This window comes from Scyliorhinus torazame, chromosome 1 (assembly GCF_047496885.1).
Source record: "Scyliorhinus torazame isolate Kashiwa2021f chromosome 1, sScyTor2.1, whole genome shotgun sequence".
NCBI classification, from domain to species: domain Eukaryota; kingdom Metazoa; phylum Chordata; class Chondrichthyes; order Carcharhiniformes; family Scyliorhinidae; genus Scyliorhinus; species Scyliorhinus torazame.
Genome location: NC_092707.1, coordinates 106,393,134 through 106,411,651, shown reverse-complemented (window position 1 = coordinate 106,411,651; position 18,518 = coordinate 106,393,134). Strand labels below are relative to the sequence as shown.

Genomic DNA, 18,518 nt, shown 5'->3' with positions numbered 1-18,518 from the left:
AAAAAGCGCTCCTTCACCGGGGGGGGGGGCCTCCGATGGGGTCTGGCCCACCGATCAGCGGGCTGGCCTCTCCAGCCCTGGTCCTATTTTATTAAGTCAAGTTGCGTCGGGGCCGACACGTTGAGGAAGCCCCCTGTGCATTTGCGGGCTGGCGCGGCCCAACTCCGCATGCGTGGGTTGGCGTGGCGCCCAGTTGGCGACGGAAAGGGAGGCTGGAGCGGCGTGAACCACTACAGCGCTGTGCTGGCCCCCTGTGGAGGCCAGAATCGGTAGAGCCCGCGCCCGTTTCGCGCCGTCGTGAAACGTGACGGCGCTCGCAATGGCACGAACACTCTGCCTCCATTTTGGAGGGTAGGTCTTTGATGAAGCAGCTGAAGATGGTTAAACCCAGGGCACTACCCTGAGGAACTGTGGAAAACCATCTCACCTGGACATTGGTGCCGGTTTTATCCATGTACCAGTCCAATCACCCTAGAACTAGTTCCAATGACCTAGGAAAAGGTCTCCTTTGGGACAACTAACCCAGCCATGCATTCACCCTGCTGCTATTTCTATACTCATCTGGACAAGGTGATTGAGGTAGAGAGTACAAAAGTAAGGAAATCATGTAAAACACTGGTTCACCCTCAACTGGAATGTTGGGTCTATGATAATCCCGGGGTCACGGTGGCTCCTACAATGTGTAATGGCTTCCCTGTGTTCATGGCCAACCTGGCCCTGGTACCTCGCAGGCCCAGGGACGCGATGCCCACTTAGAGTCGCCTGGAAATCTGTTCCGCTATCATGGAGACGGCAGCTCCTGGGCCTCACGTCCAGAGGGTAAACGTTCACCTGGAGTTTGATCCAGATTGGGGCCACTTTTGGGATAGTGACGCAGTTTAATTGTATTGACTCTTCTTGTTCTGGCTGGCTCATTTGTAAAACCCTGGCCTGAGGTGGCTTTGTTCTTCGGCCTGGGGGGGTACATGTTCTGCTGATTCTGGCAGCCTTGCCTCGGACATGCCCAAGACCAGACCACAGGTAAGGCAATTCTGCGATTGCTCTCCATAGTCCTCCAGGGAGGTTTCCCACCGGTTTCTGATGTCTCGTGGCCATCGACCCCTCTCTTTTATATGTTCTTACTGATTGTTGACTTGGTGGCGGGTGCGTCACTGTCCATGGGGAAACTGGTTCTCCCGTAAGGAGTCACCCAACACTGAGGATGCTGTAATTCATTGAACCCTGGAGTTCCTGGGCCCCCTTTTTGGCACTTTCACGAGAAGTGCCGATTCTATGGCTCTTTTAAGGTCCAGGGTAGGTTCCGCCAGGAGTTTCCTCTGGGTTGCGACATTATTTATCCCAAATACCTGTCAGTCCCGTAGCATTTCTGGGATGGACAGTCCGTACTCAGTGTTCCGCCTGTTTCCAAAGACGTGTCGGGAATTTCCACTGATTCTCCAAGGATGTCCCTGGCTGTGTTGAATCAATAACACGGCAGTATCACAGATGGTTTAGTGTCATAGTGATTCACCACTTGGTCAATCAGTTCATTGAAAGACTTCGAGTCTGGGGCTGCCGGGTAAGTCAGGCTTTTAATGATGTCGAATATTGGGGCAAGTGGTCAGGAAAATCACCTGCTGTCGCTCTTCGCTTTCTATACCATTTGCCCGAAAGACATATCGCACCCTTTTGACTTACCGGGGCCAATCTTCCACACCTACATCATATTTTACCAAAGAGTGGGATTTTCGGATTCTCTTCGTCTTTTTCGAACTGGAATTGCTTGACTATGGAAAGGCTGTCCAGAATCTATTTCTTGCTCCTCATCGCCAGCGTGATAATCCAGGAGACACGAGCAGGAAAGCTAAGGTGCTTTATTAAACAGATAGTAAAAACTACACAATGTTGTATGAAGATAAAACTTCAACATCAAAAACACATGCTTTTACAATTTGTTTTATTTATATTTTTATTAAGGCATTTGTATAAACAGTAAATTCAAACAAACACAAGAGCAGGAACAAACAGGAACATCATAATAAATAAATAACTAACCAACACCCAACATGGCTACCATTCCCCTCATCCTATCCTGCCTTCCCCATTTTAGCCCCTTTATCTCCCCCTCTCTCCCCCTGTTGACGCCTCAATTCTCCTTGAAGATGTTGATGAACGGCTTCCACCTCCGGACAAACCCATCAACCGATCCTCTCAAGACAAGCTTGATTTTCTCCTACCTTAGGAACTCCGCCAGGTCGCTCACCTATATCCCCGGTTTCGGTAGCTCCGAGTCCCTCCACTCCAGCAAATTCCATCTCCGGTCTACCAGAGAGGCAAAGGCCAGGACATCGGCCACTCTCACTCGCTGGACTCCCGGGTCCTCCGACACTCCTAATATCACCACATCTGGACGCGAGACCACCTTCACCCTCAAAACCTTGGACATCACGTTCATGAACCCCTGCCAGAACCCATTCAGTTTCAGACATGCCCAAAACATGTGAACATGGTTTGGAGACATCCCCACGCACCACCCACACCTGTCCTCCAACTCTCAACAAACCTACTCATTCTGGCCACAGTCATGTCATCATAGAATTTACAGTGCAGAAGGAGGCCATTCGGCCCATCAAGTCTGCACCGGCTCTTGGAAAGAGCACCCTACCCAAGGTCAACACCTCCACCCTATCCCCATAACCCAGTAACCCCACCCAACACTAAGGGTAATTTTGGACACTATGGGCAATTTAGGACACTATGGGCAATTTATCATGGCCAATCCACCTAACCTGCACATCTTTGGACTGTGGGAGGAAACCGGAGCACCCGGAGGAAACCCACGCACACACGGGGAGAACGTGCAGACTCCGCACAGACAGTGACCCAAGCTGGAATCGAACCTGGGACTCTGGAGCTGTGAAGCAATTGTGCTATCCACCATGCTACCGTGCTGCCCATGTGTGCTCTATGAACTGCCTTAAGCTGGATAAGGCTGAGCCTCGCAGACAATTAGGACGCATTCACCCCCCTAAGGGCCTCCTCCCACACCCCGGCCTCCATTTCCTCCCGCAATTCCTCCCTCCATTTCCTTTTGACTTCCCCTATCGGTGCTCCCTCCCAGTCCATTAGCTCCTTATAATTCTCGGACACCTTACCCTCACCTACTCCTTCCCTAGATAACACCTTACCTTGTAATCCCAAGGGTGGCAGACCGGGAAAGGACGGCACCTGCTTCCTCACAAAATCCCAAACCTGTAAGCACCTGAACCCATTCCCATTGGGCAGCTGACATTCCCCTTCCAAGTCCTCCAAACTCGCAAAACCCCGCCCCTTAAATAGGTTCCCAAATCACTCGATCCTTGCCTGTCGCCACCCCCGAAACCCTGTATCCAACCCCCCCCCCGGTGCAAACCTGTGATTGTCGCAAATCGGTGCCCACACCGAGGCACCTTCCAACCTCAGGTGCTGCCGCCACTGCCCCCGTAACCTCAGGTCCACCACCACCACTGGGCTTGTGGAGTACCTGGCCAGTCAGAATGGCAGAGGCGCCGTCAACTGTGCTCCTAAACTTGTTCCTCTGCAAGAGGCCACCTCCATCCGCCCCTCCTCCCTCACTACCCACTTCTTAACCATGGCTATATTAGTTGCCCAGTAAGAATTCATTACTTCTCTGTTATAACCTGTCAGATTATTATTGGCTGGGGACTGATGGCAATCCCACAATCCTTAGTGAGTATGAACTCCCCCAATGAGGAGGGCGGAGAAATTATTAGCAGAGTCACCTGCATAAATAGAGCTGGCCAGTGTGGAACCAGCTAGAGGAGAGAGCAGTGGTGGAGTACTGCTGCTGTTGTCTGTATGTAATTGTGAATAAAGTTATTTTCGATTGTACAAACTTGTGCTGGATTTTTCGTGACCCTCACTAAAGTCTGGGAAGGGCAACCCGTCGTCCCCATTCCAACAGCACCTTCTTAATCCGGGGGTTTTCACAAACCCTGAGATCAAAATATTGACACTCTTAAAGAATGATTTTGGGAGGAAGGAATTTTAAGAGGTGGGATGTGCTGCCACTGTCACTAGCAGGGTGGGTGCAGACAGTGAAAATGACGGTGCAGCCAAGGCTCTTATCTGGAGGTTCTGAAAGACATATAAGAGCTGTGGTGAATGTATTCACCAGATAGGTGATATGCCTTTAAGGCTTGGGTTGGAACCCCGGTGGGCTCCACCTCTGGCTCCGTCTCCCTGGGACTGTATATAAAGTTGCGTCCAGTGGGTGGCGCTCAGTTTGTACTGAAGTCTCTGGTTAGCTACGTTCTTTGCATATTAAAGCCTTCATTCACTTGATCTCTCACTCGTGTCATAATTGATGGTATATCAATTTAATACGCAAACAACGACACGATGGACCCCGCTCTCAAACCAGAGAAACTCGATCTAGATGCCCGCGCGCCAGAAGCCAAGGAGATCTTCTCGCACTGGCTGCGCTGCTTCGAGGCACATATCGGCTCCTCGAAACTCGCAAGCTGCACCTCCTCCACGCCCGGGTGAGCCACAGAATCTCTGTTTTAGAACATAAGAACATAAGAACTAGGAGCAGGAGTAGGCCATCTGGCCCCTCGAGCCTGCTCCGCCCTTCAATGAGATCATGGCTGATCTTTTGTGGACTCAGCTACCAGAGTCGAGAAGCCCGTTGAAGGCGAGAATCGAGAAGGCGGCCTCGCATGACGCTGCGGTCGAGATTCTAAAGAAGCGCTTTATCAAGCCCGTCAATGAGGTGTTCGCGCGGCATCTACTCTCTACCCGCCGGCAGCGCTCCGGGGAATCGCTGGATGAGTATTTGGAAAAGCTCACCATGCTCGCCAGAAACTGCGATTACCAAGCCGTGTTGGCGGAGGACCACATGAAGCTGCAGATCCGGGACGCCTACGTGGCTGGAATCTGCTCGAACTACGTCAGGCAACGACTCCTAGAAAGCGGGGCAAACGACCTGCAGGAAACGGTAAAATTAGCCACGTCGTTAGAGGTGGCCTACCAGAACCTCGGCGCGTACCCCGCGGACCCCGCGAGCCCCACGCGGACTTCACCAGACCCGACCACGCCACAGGCCTGTGCTGCGCGGCTGCCCGCCCAGACCAGGGGACCGTTGTGCTACTTCTGTGGTCAGGACCAACATCCCAGACAGCGTTGCCCAGCCCGCTCCGCGACATGTAGCGACTGCGGCAAAAAGGGGCATTTCGCTAGAGTCTGCCCAGAAGCAGAAAACTCACCAGGCCCGACCAACGGACTCTCAGGCCCGCAGGCCCCGCAATGTGGCTGCGTGCCTGCCGGACACGCCCTTTTCTGACGCGTCATTGGCCTCATGCGATTTGTGGGGGTGGCCATCTTGGCAGCCATCTTCTGCTCAACCTGACACGTGCGACCGATGGGGGCGGCCATTTTGTGACTCCAATTCCCTGGATGACACAGACTACCCGCAGCTTGGAGCAGTCAACCTCGATCAGTCGCGGCCGAAGCACCTGCGGAGCTCCATGATGGTCATCCAGGTCAACGGGCACGAGACCCCCTGCCTCTTTGACTCCGGGAGCACGGAGAGTTTTGAGCATCCAGATACGGTAAGGCGCTGCTCCCTGCGCACCTACCCTGCCTCCCAAACAATCTCCCTCGCCTCTGGGTCCCATTCGGTCCGAATTCAGGGGTACTGTATCGCTAACCTCACAATCCAGGATGCTGAATACGCCCGCCTTAAACTCTATGTCCTCCCTCACCTCTGCCCGCCCCTACTGCTTGGTCTGGATTGTCAATGTAGTCACCGAAGCCTGACCCTGAAGTTCGGCGGACCCTTACCCCCCTTCACGGTCCACCCCCTCGCTCTTTGCGAACCTCAGCCCCGACTGTAAGCCCATTGCCACCAGGAGTCGGCGGTACAGTGCCCAAGATATGACTTTCATCAAGTCAGAGGTTCAGCGACTCTTGAGAGAGGGGGTCATCAAGGCCAGCAACAGCCCCTGGAGGGCGCAGATAGTGGTAGTCTGGTCCGGAAGAAAGAACCGGATAGTCGTGGATTACAGCCAGACCATAAACTGGTTCACGCAGCTTCATGCGTACCCGCTTCCCCGCCGTCCTTCTGGCCCTGCGGTCTAGAAGTCTCCCAATTCCCCGCTGGCAGGAGGTCCTCCCTGACACCCTCCATTCCATTAGATCACTCCTCTGCACAGCCACGAACGAGACCCCTCACGACCGTTCGTTTGTTTTCCCTAAGAGATCCATCTCCGGGGTCTCGCTTCCACCCTGGCTGACAACTCCAGGACCTGTTCTTCTCCGGAGGCATGTGAGGAGCCATAAGATGGATCCCCTAGTCGAGAGGGTCCAGCTGCTACATGCTAACCCCCAGTATGCCTACGTCGCGCATTCTGACGGACGGCAAGATACGGTTTCCCTACGGGATCTGGCGCCCGCTGGTTCCCCCGCCAATGTTTCCCCCTGCATCCCCGCGTCACCAGTCGCCACCAACTGCGCCCCTCCCGCGCCTCCATTTTCCCCCCCCCCAGCCACCCACCCGGCCCCTGCTCCCCAACCTTCTTCGACACGCCAGACGGAAGCTCCAATCGCCGTGCTCCTGGATATACCATCATCGATGACGTCTGTGCCCACCGCACCACCGCCTGAGTTGAGGAGGTCACATGAGGACGATCAGGCCTCTTGTTTGACTGAACATTTGATCCCACGTCACTCCCAACAGACTTTGTGTTTTTTTAAACAGGGGGTGAATGCGGTGAATGTATTCACCAGATAGGTGATATGCCTTTAAGGTTTGGTGTGATATGCCTTTAAGGCTTGGGTTGGAACCCAAGCCTTATATTGGCTGTATATAATGTTGCGTCCAGTGGGTGGCGCTCAATCTGTACTGAAGTCTCTGGTTAGCTAAGTTCTTCTCATATTAAAGCCTTCATTCACTTGATCTCTCCCTCGTGTCATAATTGATAGTATATCAAGAGCCTCGGCAGCACCGTCATTTTCACTACTGCACCCACCCCGCCAGCGACAGTGGCAATACATCCCACCTCTTAAATCCCCCCCCATCTGTTCCACAAACCGTGCCAGATTCTGCTTATGCAGCCGCACCCATCCACGTGCCATCTGGATACCCAAATATCTGAAGGTTGCCCTCACCACCTAGAATGGCAGCTCGCCCAGCCTCCTGTCCTGCCCTGGCATCGATCAGGAACACCTCACTCTTCCTCATGTTTAGCTTATATCCGGGAAACCGGCAAACTCCTCCGGAATACTCATAATTCCTCCGATACCTCCCAGTGGTGCCGAGATATAAAGCAGCAGGTCGTCCGCATATAGCAAGACACCCCCCCCCCCCACCCCCCACCGCACAATCCCTTTCCAGCTCCTCGACTCTCTATGCGCCATTGCCAATGGCTCTATTGCCAAGGCAAAAGCAACGGGGAGTGTGGACACCACTGCATTGTCCCACAGTGTAGCCCAAAGTACCCCAAGCTCACCAGATTCGTCCACACGCTTGCCATCGGCGCCCTGTACAACCATTGACCCAGTCCACAAACCCCTGCCCCGAACCCAAACCGTCCGAACACTTCCCACAAGTACTCCCATTCCACCTGATCAAAAGCTTTCTCTGCATCCATTGCCACTGCCACCTCTACCCGTGTCTGTGGTGTGGGTTTCCTCCGGGTGCTCCGGTTTCCTCCCACAGTCCAAAGATGTGCAGGTTAGGTGGATTGGCCATGATAAATTAACCTTAGTGTCCAAAAAAGGATAGGTGGGGTACTGGGTTATGGGGATAGGGTGAAGGCATGGGCTTAAGTGGGGTGCTCTTTCGAAGGGCCGGTGCTGACTCAATGGGCCGAATGGCCTCCTTCTGCACTGTGAAATATAGGGGGCGGGATTCTCCACAGCCCCGCGCCGGAATCGCGTTTGGCGTGGGGGCGGAGAATCGAACTTTACACAAAATCGTAGCCGGCGCTGCTCATGCGGTTCTCCGGTCCCCAGAGAATCCCTCGCGCGCAGATTATATGGCACGGCTGGGGGGCCATTGACAGAAGCCCCCCAACAGCGATTCTCCAGGCAAAACTGGCCGAGTTCCCGTTGGCGTGGTTCTAACCACACATTGGCCGTCCGGAATCTTGGGTGGCGGCTGCGGACTCAGTCCGCGGCCGCCCTGGTGGGGGGGGGGGGGGCGGGGTGATCGAGCACTGGGAGTGACCTCATGGGCTGCCAGGGCAACGATTGGGTGGCTCGGATCCGCGGGCGCACGCCACCTCGGGGGAGCCGACATTCTCGATGTCGGTCCCTGGTCCGAGTCCGCCATCGCGCACGGTGCGGCCGCTACAGGCCACTGTACGGACTTCTGACAGGAAGTGCAGGGGTCCGTATCCGCAGACAGCTGCGAGAAGCACTCCTGGGCCCTGCCAGGCCCCTGCTGGTAAGAGAATCGCTCAGGACTTTTTTCAGGAAAGTCAAGAGTGAAACAGCAGCGTTTTCCGCTGGGCGTGGGGCACAGCCCCATTTTTGGAGAATCCAGACCATGATCTATGATCCCCACCGGGTCAGTACCACTCTTCCCCTCCCGTCCTTCACCCTCCCGATCTCCCTCGCCGCCTCCTGTTTTCTGAGTTGGTGGGCCAGCATCCTGCTCGCCTTCTCCCCGTATTCATACACCGCGCTACTGGCCCTCCATAACTGCCCCACTCCCTTCCTTGTGGACACCAGCCTGAACTCCATCTGGAGCTTCTGCCTCTCCTTCAGCAACCCTGCCTCCAGGCCTCCGGATACCTCCTGTTCACCCGCAGATTTTCGTCCACCTAGTCGTCTCTGTTCGTTCCTCCTTCTCCCTCTGCGCCCTGATCGATATGAACTCCCCCCTAACTATTGTGCTATTCACCCTGGGGTAACACGGACTGCAACTGGATGCAGTTGTACTTGAAAGTAGACTCCAAATTGTGATGTTGATTCAATACGATTTATTGAACTTGTTTAGCAGTACACACAGTTCGCTGTGGGTTTGATACTCTACTAATCTAAGCATGCTTGTTATAACTAACTAGGCCAGACTAGCTCTGAGCCAAGTGTAGAAGGTGCTAACTGATATATACACCCTGACTGTCACTACAGTTGTCACCAGTGGAAAGAGGCAGAGTGCTGATGCCCCGTGTGTTTTATAGTGGGAGACCATCCTCTAGTGTTCTGCCTGGTGATTGGTTGTGTTCTGTCCTGTGTGCTGATTGGCTCTACTGGGTGTCTGTCACTGCCTGTCTGTATCTCATTATGTGCATGAGTGCATATCATGACATCCTCCTTTTAAAAAAAAAATGTTGGTTGCTTGGAGCATATGCGACTATATTTACATGTATGACTATTTACATTAAATGTGAGTGGATGAATATATACATAGGAGGTGTCGAGCATGCAGATACAGAACAAAATTTACAAGATAAATGTGTATAAGACCAATCTTTGGGGCTTGCGTCGGATCCTTGACGACCGCCTGAGAGGTGGAGGTGGGGACAATGGCGCCTTGACAGGCGGGATTGCTGCCAGATTGGTGACCTTGTGGTGCGAGGTGTCCGGAGGAGGCATAACAACATCTGGAAAAGTAAGATCTGGTGGTGGGCAGGCAACTTTGCGCAGTGCCCTTCTTTTGCGCCTGACAATGGAGCCATCAGCCATACGAACTACAAACGGTCTGGGAGTAGCCTGTCGAAGAATAACAGCTGGAGCTGTTTCGGGTGCGGCTATGCAGAGCTAGGTCGCATATTCGGTAGCTCCCGCTTGGAACGGACTTTTGGGCTCTTTTACAGGGCCCCCACGGCATTTGTTTGACATTTCCCGGTGTGGGAAGAAGGCTGCAATATTCCCCCGACAGTGTCCCCCAGGAATGGTATGTCTCTGGGTTGCCAGACACGGCAGAAACAGTAAAAGATTTGGCTGCAACTGCAGGATAAACAGGGCCTCTTCCAGCATGCAGGCGGGGGAAGGGCAAGCTTAAAGCTGCTAGCTGACTTGAGGGCCTCTATTAAAGGTGAATTCTAGCAGCAGAGGGAACAACTGTGTAAAGATCTACCAAGGCCATTGAAGAAGCAGGGACGAGGCTTCCGGTGGCGGCCATGGAGGAGTAGGTCGCGCATTCGGCAGCTCCCGTCTGGAACGGACTCTTAGACCTTTTTCAGGAGTTTCCACAGACATTTTGGGGCAGATTGGTGAAGCGAACACTGCCAAAAGGATTCCCTCTCGCGACTTCCGGTTGCGGCTATGCGGGGCTAAGTCGCACATTCGGCGGCTCCCGCAAAAACGGACTTTTGGGCGCTTTTCAGGGCCCCCAAGGGCACTTTATCGACGTTTCCCGGTGTGGGAAGGAGTTAATAATAGCTCCCCGTCAGTATATGGCTTTAACTAGGAGTGGGGCGACAAAAAAGGTGGTGGTGGACCAGAAGAAGGAACGGAAGAAGGACAAAATGGCGGCGGGCGGAGACCAGGCAGCGTGGAGGCAGTGGGCGGAGGAGCAGCAGGAGGGTATCCAGCGCTGCCTCAGAGAGATTAAAACGGACCTGCTAGAGCCGATGAAGGCTTCTATTCATAAGCTGCTGGTGACACAGACGGCCCAGGTGGTGGCGATCCGAGAGGCTCGACAAAAGATCTCTGACAATGAGGACGAGATCTTAGGCCTGGCGGTAAAGGTGGAGGCGCACGAGGCGCTCCACAAGAAATGGCAGGAGCGGTTCGAGGAGATGGAGAATCGGTCGAGGCGGAAGAATCTGCGGATTCTGGACCTCCCGGAGGGGCTGGAGGGGTCGGACGTGGGGGCCTATGTGGCCACCATGTTGAACTCGCTGATGGGAGCGGGGTCCTTCCAGGGGCCCCTGGAGCTGGAAGGGGCCCATAGAGTGTTGGCGAGGGGTTCCAAGGCTAATGAGCCTTCGCGGGCGGTGCTGGTGCGGTTCCATCGGTTCGTCGATCGGGAGTGTGTGCTCAGGTGGGCCAAGAAGGAGAGGAGCAGCAGGTGGGAGAACGCGGAGGTTCGGATATATCAGGACTGGAGTGCGGAGGTGGCGAAGAGGAGGGCCGGGTACAATCGAGCGAAGGCGGTGCTGCACAGGAAGGGGGTGAAGTTTGGCATGTTGCAGCCGGCGCGACTGTGGGTCACCTACAAGGACCGGCACCATTATTTTGAGTCTCCGGAGGAGGCGTGGGCCTTTGTTCAGGCCGAGAAGCTGGACACAGACTGAAGGTCGGGATGGGCGATTGGGGACTGCGGTGGATATGTTATGCCTATTTTTGGTTTTGGGGGGGGCCTTTGCATTGTTTTGGGTTTCTTTTTCTCTGTGTTTTTCTCTTTCGGGTTGGGGAGGGTGGATGGGGCGGGTTGGGCACTGTTTTGATTGGTGGCGGGGCCTGGTAGGTGGAGAGCGCGGGCTTTTTTCCCGCGCCGAAGACTGGGGGGGCGGGGAAGCGAGGATTGTTTCCCGCGCTTAGAACGGAGGGGGGAGGGGGAGAGCCTGTCGATGGGGAGCGGGAGAGGAGGGTGTGCCACACAATGGGAGGAGTCGAAGGGGAGGTGGGAGTGGACAGGGTCAGCAGGAGTCAGCTGACTTGCGGAAGTGCAATAGGGGGAGTAAACCAGCTAGGATGGGTCCTAGCCCGGAGGGGGGGGGATCGAGTTGCTGCTGCTAAGGTCAAGGAGGAGCTGGAGCGAGTGGGGGGGGGGGGTGGGTCGAGACGGGGGTATGCCGCTGTGGGGAACAGGCCGGGTGTGGGGTGCGGGCACGTGGCTGGCCGAGGAGGGGGTCATGGGTAGTCGGCGGGGAGGGGGGGCGGGTAGCCCCCTGATCCGGCTGATAACCTGGAATGTAAGGGGACTGAAAGGGCCGGTTAAGCGGGCCCGCGTGTTCGTGAATCTGAAGGGGCTCAAGGCGGATGTGGTTATGCTCCAGGAGACACGCCTGAAGTTGGCAGACCAGGTAAGACTGAGGAAAGGGTGGGTAGGTCAGGTGTTTCACTCGGGGCTAGATGCCAAAAATCGAGGGGTGGCGATCTTGGTGGGAAAGAAGGTGTCATTCGAGGCGTCGAGCATTGTGCAGACAATGGCGGTAGGTACATAATGGTAAGTGGTAAATTGCAGGGAGAGAGGGTGGTACTGGTCAATGTGTATGCTCTGAACTGGGACGATGCGGGTTTTATGCGACGTATGTTGGGTCGGATCCCAGACTTGGAAGTGGGGGGCCTGATAATGGGGGGAGACTTTAACACGGTGTTGGATCCGGCACTGGATCGCTCCAGGTCTAGGACGGGTAGGAAGCCTGCGGCGGCTAGAGTGTTGAGGGGATTTATGGACCAAATGGGAGGGGTGGACCCTTGGAGATTTGCAAGGCCGGGGGCTGGGGAATTTTCATTCATCTCACGTGTCCATAAGGCTTATTCTCGAATCGACTTTTTCATTTTGAGTAGGGCGCTGATAGCGAGAGTAGAGGATACTGAGTATTCGGCAATAGCCATTTCGGACCACGCCCTGCATTGGGTGGACTTGGAGATGGGGGAGGAGAGGGACCAGACCAACAACAACGGGGAGGTCCGAGTGGGGATGGTATGGGAGGCACTGAAGGCAGTGGTGAGGGGAGAGCTGATCTCCATCAGGGCCCACAAGGAGCGGAGGGAGCGGGGGGGAGAGGGAGAGGCTGGTGGGGGAGATGGTGAGGGTAGACAGGAGGTATGCGGAAGAGCCTGAGGAAGGATTGTTGAGGAAGAGGCGCAGCCTCCAGGCCGAATTCGACCTGGTGACCACCAGGAAGACAGAGGTGCAGTGGAGGAAGGCCCAGGGGGCGGTCTACGAGTATGGGGAAAAGGCAAGCCGGATGCTGGCGCATCAGCTTTGGAAGCGGGATGCAGCTAGGGAGATCGGGGGAGTTAAGGACAAGGGAGGGAGCGTGGTGCGGAGTGGGGTTGGCATCAATGGGGTCTTCAGGGACTTCTACGAGGAGTTGTACCGATCCGAGCCCCCACGGGAGGAGGGAGGGATGGGCCGTTTCCTGGACCAATTGAGGTTTTCAAAGGTGGAAGAGGGACTGGTGGCGGGACTGGGGGCCCCGATTGGGCTGGAGGAGCTGATCAAACGGATAGGGAGCATGCAGGCGGGGAAGGTACCGGGGCCGGATGGTTTCCCGGTCGAATTCTATAAAAAATATATGGACCTTAGAATTTACAATGCAGAAGGAGGCCATTCGGCCCATCGGGTCTGCACCGGCTGTTGGAAAGAGCACCCTACCCAAGGTCAACACCTCCACCCTATCCCCATAACCCAGTAACACCACCCAACACTAAGGGCAATTTTGGACACTAAGAGCAATTTATCATGGCCAATCCACCTAACCTGCACATCTTTGGATTGTGGGAGGAAACCGGAGCACCCGAAGGAAACCCACGCACACACGGGGAGGATGTGCAGACTCCACACAGACAGTGACCCAAGCCGGAATCGAACCTGGGACCCTGGAGCTGTGAAGCAATTATGCTATCCACAATGCTACCGTGCTGCCCCTGTTGGGCCCGCTGTTAGTTAAGACCTTTAATGAGGCAAAGGAGGGGGGGGCTTTACCCCCGACGATGTCCCGGGCACTGATCTCCTTGATCCTGAAGCGGGACAAGCATCCCCTGTAATGTGGGTCTTACAGACCAATTTCCTTGCTAAATGTAGATGCCAAGGTGCTGGCGAAGGTCTTAGCCACGAGGATTGAGGATTGTGTGCCGCAGATCATCCATGAAGACCAGACGGGGATTGTGAAGGGGATGCTTTTGCGAATGTGCGGAGGCTTTTGAACGTTATCGTGATGCCGGCGAGGGAGGGGAGGCGGTGATAGTGGTGGCGATGGACGCTGAGAAAGCCTTCGATAGGGTAGAGTGGGGGTACCTGTGGGAGGTGCTGAAGAGGTTCAGGTTTGGGGAGGGGTTTGTCAGGTGGGTTAGGCTGTTGTATGAGGTCCCGATGCCGAGTGTGGCCACAAATAGGAGGAGGTCCGAGTACTTTCGGTTGCACCGAGGGACGAGACAGGGGTGTCCCCTGTCCCCCCTGCTCTTTGCACTGGCGATTGAACCCCTGGCTATGGCACTGAGAGAGTCGAGGAACTGGAGGGGGTTGGTGCGGGGTGGGGAGGAGCATAGGGTGTCGCTTCATGCGGACGACCTGCTGCTGTATGTGGCGGACCCGGTGGGAGGAATGCCAGAGGTAATGAGGATCCTTAGGGAATTCGGGGACTTTTCGGGGTACAAGCTCAATATGGGGAAGAGCGAGCTGTTCGTAGTTCACCCAGGGGACCAGGAGAGGGGGATTGGCGAGCTCCCACTAAAAAGGGCGGAGAGGACCTTCAGATATTTGGGGATCCAGGTGGCCAGGAGCTGGGGGGCCCTGCATAGGCTTAACTTTACAAGGCTGGTGGAGCAAATGGAGGAGGAGTTCAAGAGGTGGGACGCGTTGCCGCTGTCCTTGGCGGGTAGGGTGCAGTCAATCAAACTTGTCATGATATTCAAACACACACATCATGATAGACACACCAACAGACAAATCAGAACACACAACACCATAACCAATGACAGAAAGATATAAAAGCACAGACACGACCCCTGGTGGTCAGTATTAGCTGCAGAGGAGAACCAGGACACATCTATTGCCAAACACACTCAGGGAGACAGCACGTGCAGAGTATCCAGAACGAACTGTATTATAAGAGTTATAATAAAATAGAGTTGTACCACATACAACTGTGTTGGCTCATCTGTGCACCAGAGCACCCAACACCACATGGTACAGGAGTGGATCGATACCTGCCGGCATACCTCAGTGTACAGAGACAACCAGCAGTGCCCAGGCATGATGTACGAGCTCCCGGTTCCGCAGGCGCTCCAGTGCGACGGCGACCTCCACGAAAACTGGCGGCGATTCCGGCAAATGTTCGAGTTGTTCCTGGCGGCAGCTGAACTCAAGGACCTGGATGATAAGGAAAAAATTGAATTTCTCCTCACCGTCGCCGGTGCAAGGGCAAGAGCAATGTTCAGAAGGTTCAGGTTCTTCAGGAGGCAGCAAAGGCACGAATACCAGGCAGTCCTGGGCAAATTCTCCAAGTACTGTGAAGAATACGCAATCCAATGGGGACTTAAAGGTAAGAAAAGCTGCAGTACTCACCTCGTGGCTGGGATCCCGGAGCCCGAAATCCCGGGCCTGAGAAAAGGCTGGGTCGAGGTCGGTGGCCATCTTGCTAAAGGTATAACGCTAGCACAGTTGCGCGAGAAGTGCGCAGAACCGGAAGTTTCGTTTGCGCATGCGCGAGATGCTGCGCATGCGCAGTCAAGAAAACGGCCATCGGTAAAGGAACAGCGATCTGAGCATGCGCAGTCGCTTCCTACGTGCTACATACCGAGCGTCAGGATGTCAGAGGCCCCAGACTGCACCAATTTAAAAGGGAAACGTCCCAAATCAAAAAAACAAAAATCTGTTAAAGCTGTAAAACAACCTTCCTTCACCTGGAATGACAGCACAGTGCCGCAAATTGACCCAGGAGATGAATTTAACCTCCGAAGAACCCTCCGACAAGCAGTTACCTACGCACAAGCCGATGATTCCGACCTTGAATACTTCGATGACGATTTTTACAGTGTTTCCGGACCTCGCGAGCCCAATGATAGCTCCGTGGTCCTATATGACTATGACTCGGACGAACCTTTCGTGTTGCACATTGGCGGCCCCCACATTGAGTCCGACGCAGATGCGGATTCATTTTTCGGATTTGAGGATCTTCAATCCAGCAGATATGACGTTCCAACTTATCAGTACCGGATGATGCTGCAGCCTGACATTAACAGACAGGGAGCGGTGCAAGCACACGGAGAGTGCCCTGCTGCCACACAGAGCATGGTCCACGTCCCGCTCAACGTTCCCGACTCCATGAAAGAAGACATGCAAGACTCCAGAGTGCAGTCCTCGCATGAACCAGAAGTGACTCCAGTGTCACAAGCTTCCACAGCAAGCTCGTGGACAGACTCCACAATTGCAGAAATGCAAGACTCCAGAGCGCAGTCCTTGCACGGACAAGAAGTGACTCCAGTGTCACAAGCCTCCACAGAGAGCTCGTGGACAGCCTCCACGATAGAAGCAACGCAAGACTCCAGAGCGCAGTCCTTGCACGAACAAGAAGTGACTCCAGTGTCACAAGCCTCCACAGAGAGCTCGTGGACAGCCTCCACGATAGAAGCAACGCAAGACTCCAGAGCGCAGTCCTTGCACGAACAAGAAGTGACTCCAGTGTCACAAGCCTCCACAGAGAGCTCGTGGACGGACTCCACGATGGAAGGAACGCAAGACTCCAGAGCGCAGTCCTTGCAGGAACAAGGCCATGAGGGTCTAGCAACCTCTCCTGACCAACCAGCGGCAGACGATGCAAGTCTGCCATGCTCCCATGAACAGCAAGAAGGCAATAACAGCCTACCATGCTCCACTACACAGCAGCATGACCATGACGGTCTCTCATGCTACAATAAAGGGCACAGCGCTGAAGACTGTTCAAGCCCAACTGAAGACAAGCCAAAGGAATCGCCTCGTCCAAGCCCGAAGAAAAAAGGTTTATGCGCTGACCTTCAGGATCATTGTAGCCGAACAGAGATTAATAATGCTGCACGGCCACAGAAGGATGCTGAGGATTTGCTAACAAAATTAATTGAATGTTTAACTTGCAAGGAGCAGACTGAGAATTGCCAGTGTTTTAGTACGGATCGAAAAAATGGACAAGACATTGATCCTCAGGTAATGGAAATAACACAACCTGAATCATATCTACAGCAGGGACAAATGTCTCCCTTCAACACAATGCCGCAAAATCCCAACTTCGGAGACCAGCAGTTAGTCAGTACTGACTCTTCAAACCTGGAGGGGAACATTAATTGCATTGAACCTATACACACTCCACTGATTATTGAGCAGAACATTGGAGCAAGAATCCTGAGGACACCGACATCGAGTAGCCAGATAACGAATTTAAAACCCACAGCAGTTTCAAGTGAACCAAGTGTGCTTTCCACTAATGGTGAAGATGCAGATAAGGTCGACCCGATTATCCATTGTACCACACTAACCCCAGTGATTAAGCAGTTATGTATGGGGAGTACAATGTGGGCAATTGAGAACAGTAAAAGAGAGACTGTGACCATGCCAGTCCCAGCAAAATCAGACCCAGAGACCATGAAGGCATGTACATTAAACAAAGTTACATATGAGGTACCTGAGAAGAAAAGTGAAACGGAATGTTCTTTGGAAAATGGTACAATGTCGATAGAAACAGTGGATCCTATATTCGAGACCATACATATGGGAGAATTTGGGGGTAATAAACAAGGTTCTGCAATGTCTGGGGGAAGATTTAAAGTTCCAAAGAAGAAAAGCCCAAATGAAGGACAATGGCAAGACAATGACAGTCCACCGACATGGTGTGCACCACCAGATGAAAACTCTGACAATTTACCCAACCCTAGTGAACAGCAAGCTGCTAATGAGGATCTATCCACGGGATGTGAGACGAGTGACGACAGCATCCCACTTCTCATGCAAAAGGTGCAAGGTGACAGACCTCGCCTAGTGCGTACCGAGGCACTCGACGATCACGGTGGGACCACTGACGACTGCGGTGGCGGCGCACCGCTTCCACCCTCGATGGCTCGAGCCTCTCCACTGGTTGGTGCATTCCTGCATGTTCCGACTCCAGAAGTGCAGCTTCAGGGAATCTCGGCTGCCTCCAGTGAACCTGTTGGGACTCCGGACGGGGGGCATCGACGGAAGGCAGACCGGACTCCAGATGGGGAGCAGCCAAGCGCCGACTCTGATTTGCGCACGCCAGACCTTGCTCCGGACGGGCGGTGTCGCGGCCTCGGTGATGGCACGCTCAGGGTGACGGCAGATGCCACGGCGACAGGGAATGGATCGCGTGGCAGTCCCACTGGGTCGGCAGTGGCAACCAGCACCGGCGGTCCAAGATGGACACACCAACTCGCGCCATCGCCAGATGTTGATGCGAGCAACAATTCTCTCTCCAAGGCGACATGCTTCGACGTTTCTCTGCGGAGTCGCCCTTCCGGCACAGCAGGTGGCCGGAACCAGCGTACACGGTCTTAGCCAACTTCCACATCTGGCACAGTCATCGCCTTGCATGATATTAGTGATGGTGCTACTTCGATGGCAACGACCCATCGGCTACAAGATGCCGTCCACCACAAACATAAAAAGAAAACAGACTCCACCTTGTTCCTGGCATGCAGGGCGGATGGATTGGTGCGTAGGCGAAATCAGCGGGCTTTGTGCCGCCTTCCACACTTGCAACTGCACCGTACGCACACGCCGGATCCTCCACTGGTTCCCAAGGATGACTTCGTGGAGATGCCATGGATCATGCCCCTTCCATCGCCACCAGAACCAAACCACAGCCAGGGCACCACTAACAAAGATGTTGAATGTTATATTTGCACGAATGAAAAAAACCAAGCAC

General features: G+C 54.3%; 1 protein-coding gene across 1 annotated transcript in view; it reads left to right on the top strand.

Annotated features, from left to right (window-relative positions):
* Positions 1–18,518, top strand: part of LOC140410772 (glutathione hydrolase 1 proenzyme-like) — a 494,093-nt gene that overhangs the window by 224,103 nt on the left and 251,472 nt on the right. The window lies entirely within an intron of this gene.